A 23,385-nucleotide genomic window follows, 5' to 3' on the forward strand; every position below is an offset into this window, starting at 1 on the left:
CAAAGATAGAAGTTGCTGTCATTACTCTTCCTCTGGAATGTTTTCCCCACAAGATCTAAACTGTGGAGACAGTTGGTAACCAAAATTGTACCTCAAAAGCTCTCCTAGACACATGGAAAACTTGTCTTCTCTGCCTGATGTTCATCTCAAAGCACCAGCGATAAACTGTTACATATGTTATTACTCACTGCTGTTCTTGTAAAGACGATGAAAACACATGGACAGACCACCAGCTCACCACACTTTCTGGAGAATTACTCAGCCCAGACGTGTTGTTTTCATCTCCTTTGTGTGATTCAGTTCCTCTTCTTTCCTACACCTCTCACCACTTCTGAGGAGTTGCATGTTTCCAGCTAGCCACAGACATTGAACTGCCTTATCTTGCTGGCTACATCTGCATACACCTGGTGCCACTAGAACAGGCTGAACTACACATTCACAGATTAAACTCCCTAAGCAGCCCGAGTCTGCTATCTCATTCCCTTCGAAGCTCTTAGAGAAGGAGAAGCCAAGCTCACAGATATGCAGCACACCTTCTCTCACCTGTCTCTTTATTTGGGAGGGTGGGTGAATGACAACTAAGACAACTAGCATTTCCCTGCCAAGGAGTCTCATCACTGGCATCTCTTTACTTCCTGGTTTCTGACAAACATAAATTGAACATTTGACTTCTGGTACAAATCTTTGTGCAATCACAGAGGGGCTTCCATGGGCATTAACCATAAAGCCCCACTTGCTTGACTCAATTCCAGTGACCTTTTCTACATTTCATTTATCCACATCCATGGCCCATGCAGGGTCTTTTCATCATCCAGAACAGCTCTACTTCTGAAATCTTAAATTTGTGTATCCTACTCTTCAGCTACTTTTGTTTTCCAGTAAGGGCTTTCACTTCCTCACCCATGCTACTATTCTATGGTCTCTTGGTTTCTATCAGTTTGTCAGTCCATCCTAATTATTTTTTTCTGACTTGCCTGGGCTCTGTAATCTCTTATTGCAACCATTTTCTTTTCCCTAGTTTTAACTTGCCACATTTTGACCTGGTACCACCTGAAAATTTATGGTTTCCTACTTCAGGAGAGTTATTGCTGCCACATGATAACTTCTTCAAGAGTTCAAGAGTTCCTGGCCAACTTTCTCTTCCATCTCCTCCTATATATTCAGACATCTCTTTTCATCGATCACTGTCCTAACTTCGAATCTTCACTCCTTCCCTCTCCAATGGTTCTTTGTCCTCTGCACAATATGCTCAAACCTCCCATCATTTAAAAAACAGTCCCTCCACCTTATCTCTTTCTCTGTTTGCTGCCCTGTTTCTCCTTTTCTTTCTAACCAAGTCCTTTAAAAACAGTTTAAGAACAGTTTAAAAACTTTTTAAGAACAGTTTACACTCACCGTCTTCACTTACTCTTTTCATTTTCACCCCCCAACACACTGAAATCTGGTTCTGTTTCTGGGGTAGATCCTCTTCTACCCCTGTTTGTACCTTTGTCATAATATGAATCACTCTACTGAATCACCACTAGGCCTAAGTACCTCAAAATGTAGGATGTTGAATAACTTGTCTATGTAGTCCCAGAGCCTATCAGAGTGCTTGATTGATAGGAGGTCCTCAATAAACAAATTATGTCACAAACACTTACTAGACACCTACTAGGAACCAAGCACTGTATTGGCTCTGTGGACTTGACTCCATCAAAAAACCTATATTTAAGCACCTTTTTCTCACAGAACCTTTCTTTCCTTTGTGAATGTCAAGTCAATATATTTAATTAAGACACACAACCCCTGCCCTGTGCCATTCCTTTACTCATAATGGTCATTCAACATTTGTTGAATGAATGCTTGATAGAACTCAGCAGACCCAAAAAGACTAATTGTGAGGAGTTGCTGTAGGAAATGGCCAGAGAGAAGCCTGTTCTGAAATCTGGTTCCTTACGGAGAGCTTTTCAGGCTTTCAAAACCATTTCTGAGCAGTTCTCTAGAAATCCATTCATTTGAAACTCTATCCCAACATGGCTGATAGTTTTTGGTAAGCCTGTTTACAACCTCTCCATTTCCTTTGTCTTCAACTTCTCTCCCCTCTCTCCAGTCTTTCCCCCTACACCTATTAGACAGGTGCAAATATCTCTCCTAGTCACAAATAAGGAAAGACCTAAATTAGAAGCCCTCTCTGGATCCTAAGGTTCCATATTACCTAATATCCTTCCTTTCTCCACTAATCTTCCGCAAGAATAGTCTGAACTTTCTAGTCCCATTTCCTTCTTCCCGTTAGTTCACACACCAAGTAGTCAGAAAGGCTAGGATATGAATTAGAATGGTCAGGGAAGGGTTTCATGGACAAGTAAGGGCACAGGACACAGAAGAATTTTGTGAATAAAGTGCAGAATATGGAAATGTATTGGGGAGGTATTAGGTTTTCCTATTTTATTTTTCATCTGTTTTATAATATTCTTTTTTTAAGTAGGTAACACATGTATATGATACATAGTTCAAAAAATGCCAAGTGAAAGTAAGGGTTCTTCCCAATCCTACCAAGTTCCCTTTTCTAGAGGCAATCACTGTTAAAAGTTTCTTATGTTCCCTCCCAAAGATGCATTTATAAATATTTACATATATGGAGTGCCTATACAATATGGTAGACTACAATAAGAAGGGCAGTGTGAACTGACAAGCACAGAAGAGGCTTTGAAGAATTAGGGAATATCATCTTCCCTCCAACATACTCTTCCTCTTAAGTCCCCACCTCTATTAATATCCTTTCCATCTTCCCAAGCTGACCCAGGCTCAAAACCTCTGAACATTGATAGGAAACCTGTTACTAACCAGAGTCCCAATGGTTTTCTGTACATCACAATTAAGCCAGTTAACATTACCTCCATACCTGCCACTGCGATTTTCAATTTTATTTTGACAATATAAGTCACATGTATCTACTCCTTACCTTCACTACCCCATCCTCCATTAAGCCCTCATGACTTCTTCAAAATTGGAATACCTGTCTTCTTTATACGGTTTTTAGGTACATTTGGTAAAATTAAATAAGCATGGTAACAATTAGCAGGCTCATCAAATATTTGTTCCTTTCTCCTCTCCCCAATATCTCCCAGCCACCCTACCACCCCACCACCCCATCAACCTTAATCCACTCCCCATATTACATACTTGGTTTATCAAAACAATGTCAAATTCTTGAAATTTTTCTGTGTCTATCCTATATTGATCCCAAGATCAGAGCTTCAGAATATGAAAACTTACCTGAAGGAAAGGCACTAGGAATTCCAAATACAGCTGTCCGAAAGGAAAACCACTCAGTACCTCTCAAAGGCATTGCCTTTATAGTATAGGGTAATATCATTGACATTTAGAAACTAAAAAGGTTATGATCTAATCTGCATTTTTCCCCTAGAAAAACCCTACCTATTCATGACTCAGTTTGAATTCCACCTTCTTCTTGAAGTCTTCCAAGATTCTGCCCATGTTAACTCTTTCCACCCAAGTCTTAATGCATCCTACCTTTCTCTGTATTACAAAAGGTGGAGGAAGAGAGGGAGAAGAGGGGAGATAAAGGAAGACATGGGATGGGGAGTGAAAGAGTGATACCCAAATCCTCATTCTGGCAAAACCCATTGTCCCACCTCCTAAAATATGCCCAACTGAGTAATGTTAAAGTGATGATTACCAAGCAGCAGGTAAGGGTATCCTCTAGACCCCCTAGCTCCTGGTTAACAATTAAAGACATGTAAAATAAAATATACTTTACTCTTGAATAAACTTATTTGTTTTCATGTTGATTTACTTTTGTACATATGATTTTGGCATATTTTAATTTCCATTATCTGTATCATAATCTGATTCATTTCAATTAAATCATAAACATTTTCCCATGTCATTAACTTTTCTTTAAAATAGTTTTAATAGTTTTGTAAGTCTCTCATCTTCTTTCCATCCATAATATATTTGTTCCCCTATTTTGGGGCATTTTTCTTTTTATTCCCATTTTTGTTTTTACAAATAATGTTATTTGAAGGTATGTAAATCTTAACGTGAATCTCTATTTATCTGAATCTCTATGCTTAGAGATGTTGATAGATAACATCAAACTACTTCCAAAAATGATGTACCAATCTAATCCACTGGCACTGCAAAAGAATGACCACCTCATTGTACTCTCACCAGCATAGACTATTATTTTTTCTATTTTTTTCTAATTTGATAGGTGACAAAAATGACATGCCATTATTAGTTTTTCTTTTCCTTTTTTGGGGGGGAGGGGGATAGAATCTCACTCTGTCACCCAGGCTGGAGTGCAATGGCACGATCTTGGCTCACTGCAACCCCCACCTCCCGGGTTCAAGCTATTCTCCTGCCTAAGCCTTCTGAGCAGCTGGGATTACAGGCCCCCACCACCGTGTCCGGTTAACTTTTTTATTTTTAGTAGAGACAGGTTTTCACCATGTTGGCCAGGCTGGTCTGGAACCTCTGTCCTCAGGCTATCTGCCCGTCTCGGCCTCCCAAAGTACTGGGATTACAGGTGTGAGACACCAAGCCCAGACAAGAGTTTTTCAATAATGATAATATACATGGTTTGTTTTTCCTGTTCTGTTAATAACTTATACGCTTCCTTTGCCCATTTTTATTGAGATCATCCTGTTTTTCTTATTAATTACGTGTATTTTGATATAATCAACATGTTAGATAATAATTATTATATGCAGTTGATTCTTATTATTCACAGTTGCTATGTTTTATAAAGCCACTACAAACACTGAATTAATGAATATTGAACCACTGCTCCTGCAGAAATACATAGTTAGGCTCCTGTGAGCCTCTGGTCACATTTTCATCAACCCGTCAAAACACAATCTTTGTTTATGTGTGTTTCTGTTTAAAGACACCTTATTTAAGCCACACACAAAAACACAAATATTGCATGTTCTCACTCATATGTGGAAGCTAAAAAAAAGAACTCGTGGAGATATAGAGTAGAATGACAGTTACCAGAGGCTGGAAAGGGTAGTAGGAAGTCAGGGGATAGAGATGGGTTGGTTAATGGATACAAAAATACAGTTAGATAGAAGGAATAAGAGCTAGTGTTCAGTAGCACAATAGGGTGCCTATGGTAAACAATAATTTATTGTATATTTCAAAATAACAAAACAGTGAAATTGGAATGTTCCTAACACAAATAAATAATAAATTATTGAGGATATGGATTCCCTAATTACCCTTTTTTGATCATTAGATGTCACATGCTTGTGTTAAAACATCACATGTACCCCCAAAATATGTACAACTATTATACCATCTATGCTTATGGTTTTATATAATTCCTCCTTGGCTATTGATTCTCAAATGTATGCATCCAGATGGGATAGTTCTCTGGAGTTTCAGCCTTCCCTAGATCTCTCCAAGTGGATTTTCCACAGGAACCTCAAACTCTACTTGATTGAAATAAAACTATTCTTCCCATTTTCACAAATGAAGAATTTGAGGCTCAGAGAAGTTAAAGAATTTCCCCTGGGTCCCAGTAAAGAAATTAAACCCAATCTGTCTGACTCTGAAGCTTATGCTCTTTCCATTTTTGTTATACTGCCTTTTATAATATTAGGGAGAAAAAAAAACCCAGAACATTACATATATATCTTGTAGCTCTGAAACAGAGTAGCAAGTTTTACTGCGGAAATGATCCTTCCTGCTCTAAGAAGCTTGAATCCTGAATTTTCTAGATTACATTTTAAAAAATAAATCCCTTGAAAATCAGGGGCAAAATTATTAAGTGGAAGAAGCTGGAGAAGTCCCTTCCACTCTCTGGATCACATTTTCCCTGATACTTAAAAAAAGATCTCTACATTCTCTTACAGCTGTGCCATTATGAGAGTCTATGGAAGACAGAGCTCTGTATAAGGTACAGACATTATGAATAAATGCTCATGCCATTCAGCCTGTGTAATAGCTCAGCTGCATTCCAACACCATTCTCCAGGACCCGCTGGACTAAAGGCTGATCATATATCTTCATGATATTCTCATCTACTCCAGGCACCCAGCCCAGCATGATGCACTTGTCCACACAGCCCTGACTCACCTCTGGCAATACCAGCTCTTTATTCAACTGGAGAAGTAATCAGGTAAAAGTGGAAATTCTATGACATATTTTCCCACACAGGGTTCTGATATGTACCCCCCAAAGTCACTTACTAGCTGCATGACCTTGGACTTGTCACTTAATCTCTCTGACCCTCAGTTTTCTCATTTGCAAAAGAATTAAGAAATAATGCATGTAAGAGCACCAGGCATATACTAGGTGCTTAATAAATGTTCTCTTCCTTCAATGTCATCCTTTAATGGGGCATGACAGGGTTTCCTTGGATTCACCAGCTACTATCAAGGTCTGACCTATACAATTTTTTGATCATCGCCCCCAGTATCAATCAAAGAACATTTAGCCAGGTGTGGTGGCATGTGCCTGTAGTCCCAGCTACTCAGGAGGCTGAGGCAGGATAGCTTGAGCCCAGGAGTTCAAGGCTGCACTGAGCTATAATTACACCACCACTGCACTCCAGCCTGGGGAATGGAGCAAGATCTCAAAAACAAAAACAAAAACAAAACCCGAAGAAATGTCACTCATGGTGATTCTTAATTTACTTAACTGTAGCAATTCAGGCTGCATTTGAGTCCTTATAGCAAACTTAAAGTCATAACATGTAGTCAGCGAGCATCTGCTTAAATGCTTCCTGTGACAGGGAACTTAGTCCCTTCTAACACTGCCCATTTCATCTTCAATCAGCTCTGCTGTAACTTCCACCCAATAATCTTAATTCTGTCTCTTGGAGTCAAACCTTACAAATAAAATTCTCTTTCTCATGACAACGCTGTAGAAACTGGAAGACAGTAGCCATGCCCCCACTACAGACTCAAGGCTTCTCTTCTTAATCTTTATTTTGTATGTGTTCCTCTTTGAAAGATAACTGTCATATCTGAGCAAAATACTTGAGGTATGGTTTTACAAACTCAGCAACAAAGGAAATAATCACCTGCATTCTAGATACTACGCTACTTTTAATGCAGCCTCAATTTCCATTAACCTTTTTGGCAGCCACATTAAACATAGACTCATCCTGTAGAGTTGCTATTTTTTAAATTTTTAATTTGTTTTATGAAACTGGTGCAAGATATCATATTTTTTATCAAATTTATTTTGTTATTTTTGGACCATCTTTGCAATTTAGTACATTCTTGGATTCCTGGTTCTATCATCCATCATATATATTTACCCTCCCTTTACAGTTCTCTCTTAACACTTGATAAGTATACTGTTATTGCATCTCCATCCAAGCCATTAATTAAAATGTTGAAACCAAGATGAAGTCAGGTACAGAGCCCTACAACTCACCACTAACAACTTCTCTTTGCAGTAGTGAAGCAAAATTTTCTCCTACCTCAGTATACCTGGCAGACCTTTCCACCATCGATTTACATTAATCACAATAGCTCACAAAACACCAGAGATACCCAAGGAGTGGCAGGACTCCTTAGAAGAAAATTAAATAAAGGGAAAACCTGTGTGGTTTGGAGAAACATTTATCCAAGTGATTCTGATAAATCTCTCAGAGAATGTGCCCTCATCTCTTGCACTTTTTAAGAATTCCTACCTCAGGGAAACATAGAATAAATAATTAGCAACTTTTGTAAATGGTTTATTCAACTGTATGTTGGAGCTAATAATATACAACTCCTAGGACTGTTATGAGGACTAAATGACTAATACATATAAAGTACTTAGCACAATGCCTGGTATGTAATAAGTGCTCAACATAAGTAGTACTTAAAAAACCTTTCAGACTCCAAATAAAGGAATAATCATCTAGCTTATGTTTCCTCCATCTTGTTCACCAGGGTGTCATAAAAATAAACATTTTTGTCATGTTCCTTTCTGCAACGTAAATAAACTATAATCATTACCTCCCGCATCTATTCGTTAAATGACCATATGCAAAAAGGCCACATTTCGGGGGGCGGAGCAAGATGGCCGAATAGGAACAGCTCCAGTCTCCAACTCCCAGCACGAGCGACACAGAAGACCGGTGATTTCTGCATTTTCAACTGAGGTACTGGGGTCATCTCACTAGGGAGTGCCGGACAATCGGTGCTGGTCAGCTGCTGCAGCCTGACCAGCGAGAGCTGAAGCAGGGCGAGGCATCGCCTCACTTGGAAGCCAAGGGGGAAGGGATTCCGTTTTCGTAGCCAGGGGAAATGAGACACACAACACCTGGAAAATCGGGTAACTCCCACCCCCATATTGCGCTTTAAGCAGACAGGCACACCAGGAGAATATATCCCACACCTGGCCGGGAGGGTCCCACGCCCACGGAGCCTCGCTCACTGCTAACACAGCAGTCTGCGACGATCTATCCGCAAGTCAGCAGCGAGGCTGGGGGAGGGGCGCCCGCCATTGCTGAGGCTTAAGTAGGTAAACAATGCCGCTGGGAAGCTCAAAATGGGTGGAGCTCACAGCAGCTCAAGGAAGCCTGCCTGTCTCTGTAGTCTCCACCTCTGGGGACAGCGCACAGCTGAAGACCAACAGGGGAAGCAGCGGGGGCCGGTGCAGACGTGAACGACTCTGTCTGACAGCTTTGGGGAGAGCCGTGGATCTCCCAACGCGGAGGCTGAGATCTCAGAAAGGACAGACTGCCTGCTCAGGTGGGTCCCTGACCCCTGAGTAGCCTAGCTGGGAGACATCCCCCACTAGGGGCAGTCTGACACCCCACACCTCACAGGGTGGAGGACACCCCTGAGAGGAAACTTCCAAAGGAAGAATCAGACAGGTACACTCGCTGTTCAGCAATATTCTATCTTCGGCAACCTCTGCTGCTGATACCCAGGCAAACAGGGTCTGGAGTGGACCTCAAGCAATCTCCAACAGACCAACAGACAGTCCTTCTGACTGTCAGAAGGAAAACTATCAAACAGGAAGGACACCTATACCAAAACCTCATCAGTAAGTCACCATCATCAAAGACCAGAGACAGATAAAACCACAATGATGGGGAAGAAGCAGGGCAGAAAAGCTGGAAATTCAAAAAATAAGAGTGCGTCTCCCCCTGCAAAGGAGCGCAGCCCATCGCCAGCAACGGATCGAAGCTGGTCAGAGAATGACTTTGACAAGATGAGAGAAGAAGGCTTCAGTCCATCAAACTTCTCAGAGCTAAAGGAGGAATTACGTACCCAGCGCAAAGAAACTAAAAATCTGGAAAAAAGAGTGGAAGAATTGATAGCTAGAATAATTAATGCAGAGAAGATCATAAACGAAATGACAAAGATGAAAACCATGACACGAGAAATACGTGACAAATCCGCAAGCTTCAGTAACCGACTCGATCAACTGGAAGAAAGAGTATCAGCGATTGAGGATCAAATGAATGAAATGAAGCGAGAAGAGAAACCAAAAGAAAAAAGAAGAAAAAGAAATGAACAAAGCCTGCAAGAAGTATGGGATTATGTAAAAAGACCAAATCTACGTCTGATTGGGGTGCCTGAAAGTGAGGGGGAAAATGGAACCAAGTTGGAAAACACTCTTCAGGATATCATCCAGGAGAACTTCCCCAACCTAGTAGGGCAGGCCAACATTCAAATTCAGGAAATACAGAGAACGCCACAAAGATAATCCTCCAGAAGAGCAACTCCAAGACACATAATTGCCAGATTCACCAAAGTTGAAATGAAGGAAAAAATCTTAAGGGCAGCCAGAGAGAAAGGTCGGGTTACCCACAAAGGGAAGCCCATCAGACTAACAGCAGATCTCTCGGCAGAAACTCTACAAGCCAGAAGAGAGTGGGGGCCAATATTCAACGTTCTTAAAGAAAAGAATTTTAAACCCAGAATTTCATATCCAGCCAAACTAAGTTTCATAAGTGAAGGAGAAATAAAATCCTTTACAGATAAGCAAATGCTTAGAGATTTTGTCACCACCAGGCCTGCTTTACAAGAGACCCTGAAGGAAGCCCTAAACATGGAAAGGAGCAACCGGTACCAGCCGTTCCAAAAACATGCCAAAATGTAAAGACCATCGAGGCTAGGAAGAAACTGCATCAACTAACGAGGAAACTAACCAGTTAATATCATAATGGCAGGATCAAGTTCACACATAACAATATTAACCTTAAATGTTAATGGACTAAATGCTCCAATTAAAAGACACAGACTGGCAAACTGGATAAAGAGTCAAGACCCATCAGTCTGCTATATTCAGGAGACCCATCTCACATGCAGAGACATACATAGGCTCAAAATAAAGGGATGGAGGAAGATCTACCAAGCAAATGGAGAACAAAAAAAAAGCAGGGGTTGCAATCCTAGTCTCTGATAAAACAGACTTTAAACCATCAAAGATCAAAAGAGACAAAGAAGGCCATTACATAATGGTAAAGGGATCAATTCAACAGGAAGAGCTAACCCTCCTAAATATATATGCACCCAATACAGGAGCACCCAGATTCATAAAGCAAGTCCTTAGAGACTTACAAAGAGACTTAGAATCCCATACAATAATAATGGGAGACTTCAACACTCCGCTGTCAACATTAGACAGATCAACGAGACAGAAAGTTAACAAGGATATCCAGGAATTGAACTCATCTCTGCACCAAGCGGACCTAATAGACATCTATGGAACTCTCCACCCCAAATCAACAGAATATACATTCTTCTCAGCATCACATCGCACTTATTCCAAAATTGACCACATAATTGGAAGTAAAGCACTCCTCAGCAAAGGTACAAGAACAGAAATTATAACAAACTGTCTCTCAGACCACAGTGCAATCAAACTAGAACTCAGGACTAAGAAACTCAATCAAAACCGCTCAACTACATGGAAACTGAACAACCTGCTCCTGAATGACTACTGGGTACATAACGAAATGAAAGCAGAAATAAAGATGTTCTTTGAAACCAATGAGAACAAAGATACAACATACCAGAATCTCTGGGACACATTTAAAGCAGTGTGTAGAGGGTAATTTATAGCACTAAATGCCCACAAGAGAAAGCAGGAAAGATCTAAAATTGACACTCTAACATCACAATTAAAAGAACTGGAGAGGCAAGAGCAAACACATTCAAAAGCTAGCAGAAGGCAAGAAATAACTAAGATCAGAGCACAACTGAAGGAGATAGAGACACAAAAAACCCTCCAAAAAATCAATGAATCCAGGAGTTGGTTTTTTGAAAAGATCAACAAAATTGACAGACCGCTAGCAAGACTAATAAAGAAGAAAAGAGAGAGGAATCAAATAGACGCAATAAAAAATGATAAAGGGGATATCACCACCGACCCCACAGAAATACAAACAACCATCAGAGAATACTATAAACGCCTTTACGCAAATCAACTAGAAAATCTAGAAGAAATGGATAATTTCCTGGACACTTACACTCTCCCAAGGCTAAACCAGGAAGAAGTTGAATCCCTGAATAGACCAATAGCAGGCTCTGAAATTGAGGCAACAATTAATAGCCTACCCACCAAAAAAAGTCCAGGACCAGATGGATTCACAGCTGAATTCTACCAGAGGTACAAGGAGGAGCTGGTACCATTCCTTCTGAAACTATTCCAATCAATAGAAAAAGAAGGAATCCTCCCTAACTCATTTTATGAGGCCAACATCATCCTGATACCAAAGCCTGGCAGAGACACAACAAAAAAAGAGAATTTTAGACCAATATCCCTGATGAACATCGATGCAAAAATCCTCAATAAAATACTGGCAAACCGGATTCAGCAGCACATCAAAAAGATTATCCTCCATGATCAAGTGGGCTTCATCCCTGGGATGCAAGGCTGGTTCAACATTCGCAAATCAATAAACGTAATCCAGCATATAAACAGAAACAAAGACAAGAACCACATGATTATCTCAATAGATGCAGAAAAGGCTTTTGACAAAATTCAACAGCCCTTCATGCTAAAAACGCTCAATAAATTCGGTATTAATGGAACGTACCTCAAAATAATAAGAGCTATTTATGACAAACCCACAGCTAATATCATTCTGAATGGGCAAAAACTGGAAAAATTCCCTTTGAAAACTGGCACAAGACAGGGATGCCCTCTCTCACCACTCCTATTCAACATAGTGTTGGAAGTTCTGGCTAGGGCAATGAGGCAAGAGAAAGAAATCAAGGGTATCCAGTTAGGAAAAGAAGAAGTCAAATTGTCCCTGTTTGCAGATGACATGATTGTATATTTAGAAAACCCCATTGTCTCAGCCCAAAATCTCCTTAAGCTGATAAGCAACTTCAGCAAAGTCTCAGGATACAAAATTAATGTGCAAAAATCACAAGCATTCTTATACACCAGTAACAGACAAGCAGAGAGCCAAATCAGGAATGAACTTCCATTCACAATTGCTTCAAAGAGAATAAAATACCTAGGAATCCAGCATACAAGGGAAGTAAAGGACCTCTTCAAGGAGAACTACAAACCACTGCTCAGTGAAATTAAAGAGGACACAAACAAATGGAAGAACATACCATGCTCATAGATAGGAAGAATCAATATCGTGAAAATGGCCATACTGTCCAAGGTTATTTATAGATTCAATGCCATCCCCATCAAGCTACCAATGAGTTTCTTCACAGAATTGGAAAAAAACTGCTTTAAAGTTCATATGGAACCAAAAAAGAGCCCGCATTGCCAAGACAATCCTAAGTCAAAAGGACAAAGCTGGAGGCATCACGCTACCTGACGTCAAACTATACTACAAGGCTACAGTAACCAAAACAGCATGGTACTGTTACCAAAACAGAGCTATAGACCAATGGAACAGAACAGAGTCCTCAGAAATCATACCACACATCTACAACCATCTGATCTTTGACAAACCTGAGAGAAACAAGAAATGGGGAAAGGATTCCCTATTTAATAAATGGTGCTGGGAAAATTGGCTAGCCATAAGTAGAAAGCTGCAACTGGATCCTTTCCTTACCCCTTATACGAAGATTAATTCAAGATGGATTAGAGACTTAAATGTTAGACCTAATACCATAAAAACCCTAGAAGAAAATCTAGGTAGTACCATTCAGGACATAGGCATGGGCAAGGACTTCATGTCTAAAACACCAAAAGCAACGGCAGCAAAGCCAAAATTGACAAATGGGATCTAATGAAACTAAAGAGCTTTTGCACAGCAAAAGAAACTACCATCAGAGTGAACAGGCAACCTACAGAATGGGAGAAAATTTTTGCAACCTACTCATCTGACAAAGGGCTAATATCCAGAATCTACAAAGAACTCAAACAAATATACAAGAAAAAAACAAACAACCCCATCAAAAAGTGGGCAAAGGATATGAACAGACATTTCTCAAAAGAAGACATTCATACAGCCAACAGACACATGAAAAAATGCTCATCATCACTCGCCATCAGAGAAATGCAAATCAAAACCACAATGAGATACCATCTCACACCAGTTAGAATGGCAATCATTAAGAAGTCAGGAAACAACAGTTGTTGGAGAGGATGTGGAGAAATAGGAACACTTTTACACTGTTGGTGGAATTGTAAACTAGTTGAACCATTATGGAAAACAGTATGGCAATTCCTCAAGGATCTAGAACTAGATGTACCGTATGACCCAATCATCCCACTACCTGGTATGTACCCAAAGAATTATAAATTAGTCTACTACAGAGACACATTCACACGTATGTTTATTGCGGCACTATTCACAATAGCAAAGACTTGGAATCAACCCAAATGTCCATCAGTGACAGACTGCATTAAGAAAATGTGGCACATATACACCATGGAATACTATGCAGCCATAAAAAAGGATGAGTTTGTGTCCTTTGTAGGGACATGGATGCAGCTGGAAACCATCATTCTTAGCAAACTATCACAAGAACAGAAAACCAAACACCGCATGTTCTCACTCATAGGTGGGAACTGAACAATGAGATCACTTGGACTTGGGAAGGGGAACATCACACACTGGGGCCTATCATGGGGAAGGGGGAGGAGGGAGGGATTGCACTGGGGAGTTATACATGATATAAATGATGAATTGATGGGTGCTGACGAGTTGATGGGTGCAGCACACCAACATGGCATAAGTATACATATGTAAGAAACCTGCACATTATGCACATGTACCCTAGAGCTTAAAGTATAATTAAAAAAAAAAAAAAAGAATAAGGAAATGATACTAGATGGTACCTCAAATACACAGGAAGAAATTAGGAAAAAAAAAAAAAGATGCACGAATAAAAGATGTTTCAGGTTCTATATGAATGTGAATTCTTCTTCTGCACTTTCTCTATAGTTGAGAGCTTACTGAAAATTGTTAACATAAAATTTCACTATATATTGAAAAGAATGCTTTGATATTCAAGTCCTCATTTTATGAAAATAATGTTCAATTGAGTTGATCTTTCAGAATATCTCTGTAACCTCTTTGAAGCAAAACAAAATCTAACAGTTAGTAATTAAATGTAACTAGAATTAGGAAAATGTTACCAAGAGTTCTAAATAGCTAGTCCTTGATCTGTGTTTTATATTGTTATATGTTCTAGGCCAGAGTTAGGAGATTTCTCCTTAATCTTTGTTTTATGTTATGACTTTGTGTTATCAAAAATAAAAATTAGGATAAAAAAAAAAAAGGCCACATTTCCCAGCCCACAAATCTGAGTACAGGACACAGTCCCTGAGGGTCTATAATAGCCACAAATATATTAAAATGTAATATTTTCAAGCAGAGGCTCTACCGTATTGTTTGACTCCCATCCACCCACTACCACCCCAAATATGAATGGCAGAATCAAGACCTCCACATTCTTGAAGGCCCACATCATTTCCCTTCCTGTTGCCATGTTACCTGATCCTGCTGTTTTCAGTAATGGTGACAGAATCCAGGTAGGGTAATCCAGATTGGCCATGCAATAAGATAATTCCAAGATGTCTATGGCTGCAGGACAGATTGTGATACTCCACTCTGTTCATACCCATATCTCTCTGTTCACACTCATATCATGATATCCCCACCTCCCAACCCCCACCTTGGGTCACTGTGGTTTGCATGTCATATCTCAGGACTTCTGGTAACCAAAAGTGGATGCTGAAGTAGGACAAGAGCTGAATCTGGAACCAGAGAAATCTATGAGTCTGTAACATTGGAAAACGTTGTATGCTATGACTTTTCTAATTGACAGGTTAAGAGTAATCGACATATTAAAAATAAAAATTTCCCACATCTACATTGTGCTTTGTGGTTTATAAAATACTTCAATGAGCACTTTTCTCCTTTGCTCATCAGAATAGTTAAGTAGCTTCATTTGAGGGAAACAGTGCTGAAAAATTAAACAGAAATTATCTTCATCAAACTTAAATATGTATTATTCCTCCACACATATACAATAATCATTTATGTCGCAGCTCCCAGGGTGAGTGACACAGCAGATGGGTAATTTCTGCGTTTTCAACTGAGGTACTGGGTTCATCTCAATGGGGCATGATGGACAGTTGATGCTGGTCCACGGATGCAGCCTGACCAGTGAGAGCTGAAGCAGGGTGAGGCATCACCTCACCTGGGAAGCACAAGGGAGAAGGGCATTCCTTTTCCTAACCAAGGGAAATTGAGACACACAACACCTGGACAATCGAGTAACTCCGACCCTAATACTGCACTTTACCAAGGGTCTTAGCAAATGGCACACCAGGAGATTATATCCCACACCTGGCCTGGAGGGTCCCATGCTGCACAGAGCTACCCTCATTGCTAGCACAGCAGTTGGAGATCTAACCGCAAGGCAGCAGTGTTGCTGGGGGAGGGGCGCCCGCCATTGCTGAGGCTTAAGTAGATAAACAAAGCCACTAGGAAGCTCGAATTGGGTGGAGTCCAAAACCTCTCAAGGAGGCCTGCCTGTCTCTGTAGACTCCACCTCTGGGGACAGGGCATAACTAAACAAAAAGGAGCAGAAATCTCTGCAGATTTTAAAGTCCCTGTCTGACAGCTTTGAAGAGAGCTGTGGTTCTCCCAACATGGAGATTGAGATCTGAGAATGGACAGACTGCTTGCTCAAGTGGGTCCCTAACCCCTGAGTAGCCTAACTGGGAGACATCTCCCACTAGGTGCAGACCGACACATCACATCTCACATGTCTGGGTACACCCTGAGACGAAGCTTCCAGAGCAAGAATCAGACAGCAACACTCGCTGTTCAGCAATATTCTATCTTCTGTAGCCTCCGCTGTGGATACCCAGGTAAACAGGGTCTGGAGTGGACCTCATTTAAACTCCAACAGACCTGCAGCTGAGGGTCCTGACTGTTAGAAGGAAAATTAACAAACAGAAAGGACTCCCACACCAAAACCCCATCAGTACATCACCATCATCAAAGACCAAAGGCAGATAAAACCACAAAGATGGGGAAAAAGCAGTGCAGAAAAGCTGGAAATTCAAAAAATCAGAGCACATCTCCCCCTCCAAAGGAACGTAGCTCATCGCCAGCAATGGAACAAAGCTGAACAGAGAATGATTTTGACAAGTTGAGAGAAGAAGGCTTAAGTCGATCAAACGTCTCAGAGCTAAAGGAGGAACTACGTAACCAGCGCAAAGAAACTAAAAATCTTGAAAAAAGAATGGATGAATGCATAACTAGAATAATCAATGCAGAGAAGACCTTAAAAGAACTGATAGAGATGAAAACCATGACATGAGAACTACATGAAAAATGCACAAGCTTCAGTAATCGACTCGATCAACTGGAAGAAAGATTATCAGTGATTGAAGATCAAATGAATGAAATGAAGTGAGAGAGAAATGTAGAGAAAAAAGACTAAAAAGAAAGGAACTAAGCCTCCAAGAAATACAAGATTATGTGAAAAGACCAAATCTACATCTGATTGGTGTGCCTGAAAGTGGCGGGGAATATAGAAAAAGTTGGAAAACACTCTGCAGGATATCATCCAGGAGAACTTCCCCAACCTAGAAAGGCAGGCCAACATTCAAATTCAGGAAATACAGAGAATGCCAAATGATACTCCTTGAGAAGAGCAACTCCAAGACACATAATTGTCATATTCACCAAGTAGAAATGAAGGAAAAAATGTTAAGGGCAGTCAGAGAGAAATGTTGGGTTATCCATAAAGGGAAGCCCATCAGACTAATAGCAGATCTCCTGGCAGAAACTCTCCAAGCCAGAAGATAGTGGGGGCCAATATTCAACATTCTTAAAGAAAATAATTTTAAACCCAGAATTTCATATCCAGTGAAACTAATTTTCATAAGTGAAGGAGAAATAAAATCCTTTACAGACAAGCAAATGCTTAGAGATTTTGTCACCACCAGGCCTACTCTACAAGACATCCTGAAGGAAGCACTAAACATGGAAAGGAACAACCGGGACCAGCCATTGCAAACACATGCCAAAATATAAAGTCCATCGATGCTAGGAAGAATCTGCATCAAATAATGAGCAAAATAACTAGCTAATATCATAATGACAGGATGAAGTTCACACATAACAATATTAATGTTAAATGTAAATGGACTCAAAGGTCCAATGAAAAGACACAGACTGGCAAATTGGATAAAGAGTCAAGACCCATCAGTTTGTTGTATTCAGGAGACCCATCTCACATGCAGAGACACACATAGGCTCAAAATAAAGGGATGGAGGAAGATCTACCAAGCAAAGGAAAAAAAAAAAAAAAAGCAGGAGTTGCAATCCTAGTCTCTGATAAAATGGACTTTAAACCATCAAAGATCAAAAGAGACAAAGAAGGCCATTACATAATGGTAATGGGATCAATTCATCAGGAAGAGCTAACTGTCCTAAATATATATGCACCCAATAAAGGAGCACCAAGATTCATAAAGCAAGTTCTTAGAGACTTACAAAGAAACTAAGACTCCCATACAATATTAACGGGAGATTTTAATACCCCACTGACAACATTAGACAGATCAATGAGACAGAAAGTTAACAAGGATATCAAGGAGTTAAACTCAACTCTGTACCAAGCGGACCTAATAGACATCTACAGAACTCTCCACCCCAAATCAACATAATATACATTTTTCTCAGCACCACATTGTGCTTATTCCAAAATTGACCACATATTTGGAAGTAAAGCACTCCTCAGCAAATGTAAAAGAAAAGAAATAATAACAAACTGTCTCTCAGACCACAGTGCAATCAAACTAGAACTCAGGACTAAGAAAATCAATCAAAACAGCTCAACTACATGGAAACTGAACAACTTGCTCCTGAATGACTACTGGGTACATAATTAAATGAAGGGAGAAATAAAGATGTTCTTTGAAACCAATGAGAATGAAGAGGCAACATACCAGAATCACTGGGACACATTTAAAGTAGTGTGTAGAGGGAAATTTATAGCACTAAATGTCCACATGAGAAAGCAGGAAATATCTAAAATTGACACCCTAACATCACAATTAAAAGAACTAGAGAAGCAAGAGCAAACACATTCAAAAACTATCAGAAGGCAAGAAATAACTACGATCAGAACAGAACTGAAGGAGATAGAGACACAAAAAACCCTCCAAAAAATCAATGAATCCAGGAGATGGTTTTTTGAAAACATCAACAAAATTGATAGACCAGTTAGCAAGACTAATAAAGAAGAAAAGAGAGAAGTATCAAATAGATGCAATGAAAAATGATAAAGGGGATATCATCACCAATCCCACAGAAATAAAATCTACCATCAGAGAATACTATTAACACCTCTATGCAAATAAACTAGAAAACCTAGAAGAAATTGATAATTTCCTGGACACTTACACTCTCCCAAGAATAAACCAGAAAGAAGTTGAATCCCTGAATAGAACAATAGCAGGCTCTGAAATTGGGGCAAAAATTAATAGCCTGCCAACCAAAAAAAGTCCAGGACCAGATGGATTCACAGCTGAATTCTACCAGAGGTACAAGGAGGAGCTGGTACCATTCCTTCTGAAACTATTCCAATCAATAGAAAAAGAGGGAATCCTCCCTAACTCATTTTATGAGGCCAACATCATTTTTATACCAAAGCCTGGCAGAGAAACAACAAAAAAAAGAGAATTTTAGACCAATATTCCTTATGAACATCGATGCAAAAATCCTCAATAAAACACTGGCAAACCGAATCCAGCAACACATCAAAAGGCTTATCCACCATGATCAAGTGGGCTTCATCCCTGGGATGCAAGGCTGGTTCAACATACGCAAATTAAAAAACGTAATCCAGGATATAAACAGAACCAAAGGCAGAAACCACATGATTATCTCAATAGATGCAGAAAAGGCCTTTGACAAAATTCAACAGCCTTCATGCTAAAAACTCTCAATAAACTTAGTATTGATAGAACGTATCTCAAAATAATAAGAGATATTTTTGAAAAACCCACAGCCAATATCATACTGAATGGGCAAAAGCTAGAAGCATTCCCTTTGAAAACTGGCACAAGACAGGGATGCCCTCTCTCACCACTCCTATTCAACATAGTGTTGGAAGTTCTGGCTAGGGCAATCAGGCAAGAGAAAGAAATAAAGGGTATCCAGTTAGGAAAAGAAGAAGTCAAATTGTCCCTGTTTGCAGATGACATGATTGTATATTTAGAAAACCCCATTGTCTCAGCCCAAAATCTCCTTAAGCTGATAAGCAACTTCAGCAAAGTCTCAGGATACAAAATTAATGTGCAAAAATCACGAGCATTCTTATACACCAGTAAAAGACAAACAGAAAGCCAAATCATGAATGAACTCCCACTCACAATAGCTTCAAAGAGAGTAAAATACCTAGGAACCCAACATACAAGGGATATAAAGGACCTCTTCAAGAAGAACTACAAACCACTGCTCAGTGAAATACAAGAGGACAGAAACAAATGGAAGAACATACCATGCTCATGGATAGGAAGAATCAATATTGTGAAAATGGCCATACTGCCCAAGGTAATTTATAGATTCAATGCTATCCCCATTAAGCTACCAATGACTTTCTTCACAGAATTGGAAAAAACTGCTTTGAGGTTCATATGGAACCAAAAAAGACCCTGCATTGCTAAAACAATCCTAAGCCAAAAGAACAAAGCTGAAGGCATCACGATACCTGACTTCAAACTATACTATAAAGCTACAGTAACCAAAAGAGCATGGTACTGGTACCAAAACAGAGATATAGACTAATGGAACAGAAGAGAGCCCTCAGAAATAATACCACACATCTACAGCCATCTGATCTTTGACAAACTTGAAAAAAACAAGAAATGGGGAAAGGATTCACTATTTACTCAGTGGTGCTGGGAAAATTGGCTAGCCATAAGTAGAAAGCTGAAACTGGATCCTTTCCTTACTCCTTATATGAAAATTAATTCAAGATGGATTAGAGACTTAAATGTTAGACCTAAAACCATAAAAACCCGAGAAGAAAACCTAGGCAATACCACTCAGGACATACGCATGGGCAAGGACTACATTTCTAAAACACCAAAAGCAATGGCAACAAAAGCCAAAATTGACCAATGGGATCTAATTCAACTAAAGAGCTTCTGCACAGCAAAAGAAACTACCATCAGAGTGAACAGCTAGCCTATAGAATGGGAGAAAATTTTTGCAATCTACTCATCTGACAAAGGGCTAATATCCAGAACCTATGAAGAACTCAAACAAATTTACAAGATAAAACAAGGAATCCCATCAAAAAGTGGGCAAAGGATATGAACAGACAGTTCTCAAAAGAAGACATTCATACAGCCAACAGACACATGAAAAAATGCTCATCATCACTGGCCATTAGAGAAATGCAAATCAAAACCACAATGAGATACTATCTCACACCAGTTAGAATGGCAATCATTTAAAAATCCCAAAACAACAGGTGCTGGAGAGGATGTGGAGAAATAGGAACACTTTTACACTGTTGGTGCGACTGTAAACGAGTTCAACCATTGTGGAAAACAGTGTGGCGATTCCTCAAGGATCTAGAAATAGAAATACCATTTGACCCAGCCATCCCATTACTGGGTATATACGCAAAGGATTATAAATCATGCTGCTATAAATACACATGAACAGTATGTTTATTGAGGCACTATTCACAATAGCAAAGACTTGGAATCAACCCAAATGTCCATCTGTGACAGACTGGATTAAGAAAATGTGGCACATATACACCATGGAATTCTATGCAGTCATAAAAAAAGGATGAGTTTATGTCCTTTGTAGGAACATGGATGCAGCTGGAGACCATCATTCTCAGCAAACTATTGCAAGAACAGAAAACTAAACACCCCATGTTCTCACTGATAGGTGGGAATTGAACAATGAGATCACTTGGACACAGGAAGGGGAACATCACACACCAGGGTCTGTTGTGGAGAGGGGACAGGTGGGAGGGATAGCATTAGGAGATATACCTAATGTAAATGACTAGTTAATGGGTACAGCACACCAACATGTCACATGTATACATATGTAACAAACCTGCACGTTGTGCGCATGTACCCTAGAACTTAAAGTATAATAATAAAAAAATTAAAATATAATAATAATTACCTCTGTCACGCAATCTAGTGTGATAAAAAAAAGTTAAATAACAGCTACTTTGCACCACAAGGCATGAAACACTAAGCTTCTTATCTTTTAGGACGGATAATATTAACTTTATTTTACAAGTAAGGAAACCAAGTCTGTATGAGGTTAATTTGCTCAAAGTCCACATAACAAATAGTAGAACTAGGAGTCAAAGCTGCTCTAATCTGACTCCAAATCTTCTGCTTTGTTTTCTACCTCAGCATTTCGGAGTGCCATTCGACTGCCTTGATTAAAATGCCTGACATCCTCCCTGTCAGGAAACAGGCAGTAGCTAACTGAAGCCATCTTCCTAAAAGACATCTTTCAACTCACAACTTCCTAAGCCAAGTTCTCACAAAAGAATAAGTTTCCGTTCCAAGAAGCCAAGTTTCTAGGCCATGCTAAAGACCTTTCTTTTTAACCTTTCAGGTATACAGCCATAGAGCCTCACCCATCTACAGAATAGATGTTGACACATATTGCACCAAACAGAGCTCCAACCCCACCTTCAATCTTGCAGCTTTATGTCAGCCGTTATCAAAGCATCTGGCACAGTGTCTCACTGCAGAGATTGTGCACAAATTAGAAATACTGTAATCTATGAAAATTCATTCTCCATTCTCCATGTTTTTCAGCCCCAACCCTTCACATTGCAGTCCCAGCAAAGGACAGAGAGGCAACCACATGGGAGAAATCCAGATAACGCAGGCCAATTTCTACTTCAGCCCACAAACAACCAGGAAATAGATAGCCAGTCTTGTAGATGAGAGATTAGATACTGTTCTAAGCCTACCACTTTCTCTTACACAGCTCTCTAAAACATCGCAAGGTATGCTCCTCAACTCAATTCTTTTTTTTTATTTATTTGTTTTTTTTTTTATTATACTTTAAGTTCTAGGGTACATGTGCATAACGTGCAGGTTTGTTACATATGTATACTTGTGCCATGTTGGTGTGCTGCACCCATCAACTCGTCAGCACCCATCAACTCGTCAGCACCCATCAACTCGTCATTTACATCAGGTATAACTCCCAATGCAATCCCTCCCCCCTCCCCCCTCCCCGTGATAGGACCTAGTGTGTGATGTTCCCCTTCCCGAGTCCAAGTGATCTCATTGTTCAGTTCCCACCTATGAGTGAGAACACGCGGTGTTTGGTTTTCTGTTCTTGCGATAGTTTGCTGAGAATGATGGTTTCCAGCTGCATCCATGTCCCTACAAAGGACACAAACTCATCCTTTTTTATGGCTGCATAGTATTCCATGGTGTATATGTGCCACATTTTCTTAATGCAGTCTGTCACTGATGGACATTTGGGTTGATTCCAAGTCTTTGCTATTGCGAATAGTGCCGCAATAAACATACGTGTGCATGTGTCTTTATAGCAGCATGATTTATAATCCTTTGGGTAGATGCCCAGTAATGAGATGGCTGGGTCGTATGGTACTTCTAAGTTCTAGATCCTTGAGGAATTGCCATACTGTTTTCCATAGTGGTAGAACTAGTCTACAATCCCACCAACAGTGTAAAAGTGTCCCTATTTCTCCACATCCTCTCCAGCACCTGTTGTTTTGGGATTTTTTAATGATTGCCATTCTAACTGGTGTGAGATGGTATCTCATTGTGGTTTTGATTTGCATTTCTCTGATGGCCAGTGACGATGAGCATTTTTTCATGTGTCTGTTGGCTGTATGAATGTCTTCTTTTGAGAAATGTCTATTCATATCCTTTGCCCACTTTTTGATGGGGTTGTTTGCTTTTTTCTTGTAAATTTGTTTGAGTTCTTTGTAGGTTCTGGATATT

At 39.8% G+C, this 23,385-nt stretch overlaps 1 long non-coding RNA gene across 1 annotated transcript in view; it reads right to left on the reverse strand.

Moving 5' to 3' along the window:
- LOC115898791 overlaps positions 1-23,385 on the reverse strand; it is a 427,626-nt gene that overhangs the window by 402,863 nt on the left and 1,378 nt on the right. The window contains exon 2 of the long non-coding RNA XR_004058456.1: positions 3,421-3,522. This is a non-coding gene — a long non-coding RNA (uncharacterized LOC115898791). The remainder of the gene's footprint in view (positions 1-3,420; positions 3,523-23,385) is intronic.

This window comes from Rhinopithecus roxellana, chromosome 7 (genome assembly GCF_007565055.1).
Source record: "Rhinopithecus roxellana isolate Shanxi Qingling chromosome 7, ASM756505v1, whole genome shotgun sequence".
In the NCBI taxonomy this organism is placed as follows: domain Eukaryota; kingdom Metazoa; phylum Chordata; class Mammalia; order Primates; family Cercopithecidae; genus Rhinopithecus; species Rhinopithecus roxellana.